Below are 1,252 nucleotides of genomic sequence, written 5' to 3'. Positions count from 1 at the left end.
AATAATATATATATATATATATATATATATATATATATATACACATGTTCCTTATCTTATTCACAACGTACTTCACTCTGGATCTGAAAGAAACTTCTTGTGCACCTAAAAAGGCTGTGGAATAGCATAAGATAAAACTGCAAAGGAGAAAGAACATAGAACAGATATTGTGGAATAGCATTACAATTAAAAGAGAGAATTTCTCTGAGACTACTCCAGAAATATGTCAAAAATATCTTCGCAAGACTATGTAGTCAAAAGGGTCTTTTGTGTAGCTAGTATTGAAAGTCTATTGTACTAGAATGTTAAGCAATAGAATATTAATGCAATGTTTTCTCTATGTAAGAAGATAGAACAAGTTATTTCTGTTCGGAAAATCATTTCAAATGAAAGAGAGTCTTACTTCTTGTTCTATTAAGTGTATCTTATTCCTTAAATGACCGAGAAGAAAATTATGGGAACATCAAGGTGGTACTAACTGAAGTCTTCTTTAAGTCAATCAGCTTCAAGCTCATTGTCTCATGGAGATTTTATTGATTAGTGAATTACTTTTCCTCTCCAGTGTTTCTTAGTTTTCTGTCTGTAAGATGTGTTAGGACTACTGGATGATTCTAGAATAAGTTGACTGATGGAACGAAATTAAAAGAGTTCCACTTTCTTTCTTTCATGTAGTTTCACAATGGCTACATTGGGTAATTGTCTGGAATCACTGGCATGGAAGTGTGTTTTGTTGAAAAAGGAAATTTGAATGTATTTACATACCTCCTCTTTTCATAATAAAGTTAAATTAGGTAGTATTACAGTATGTCGCAGCCATATGACATGTTCATACTTTGTCATAACTTCGAGGAAGCCAATTCATTGTACTTGCTAGTATCAGCTTGTACGAGACAAATAATCTTTTGTGATACAGATGAATAACCCAGGTTTTCAATTACACTGGTGGCTAGACGCCAAAAAAACTTCTATAAATGAAATTGGCTTTTAGGATTAGGTTTCTAACAGAGTTTTACTGTCTACCTAACTGGTGTAAGAGCTGTTGTCCACAGAGGTGTGAGCAAGGCTTACATCTTTCTCTGTCCCACTGCTCTTTTTCTATATCGTAGAAATTCATATCTTTAATCATTTTTCAACAAGAACATGAGTCGTATTCATTTTGAGGGTTACTTACCACTTGTTTGTGAGTGGCAATGTAATGTTCCATTTTATATTATATAGGAGAATTCCATCTTGTCTTTAATCTTTTCCCTTT

General features: G+C 32.8%; 1 protein-coding gene across 3 annotated transcripts in view; it reads right to left on the bottom strand.

The window, feature by feature from the left end:
* Window positions 1-1,252, bottom strand: part of VSTM2A (V-set and transmembrane domain containing 2A) — a 28,836-nt gene that overhangs the window by 26,557 nt on the left and 1,027 nt on the right. The gene's annotated exons all lie outside the window — the stretch shown is intronic.

The sequence above is a fragment of the Meleagris gallopavo genome, chromosome 3 (assembly GCF_000146605.3).
Source record: "Meleagris gallopavo isolate NT-WF06-2002-E0010 breed Aviagen turkey brand Nicholas breeding stock chromosome 3, Turkey_5.1, whole genome shotgun sequence".
Classification (NCBI taxonomy): Eukaryota; Metazoa; Chordata; class Aves; order Galliformes; family Phasianidae; genus Meleagris; species Meleagris gallopavo.
This window is presented reverse-complemented; position numbering and strand designations above follow the sequence as displayed.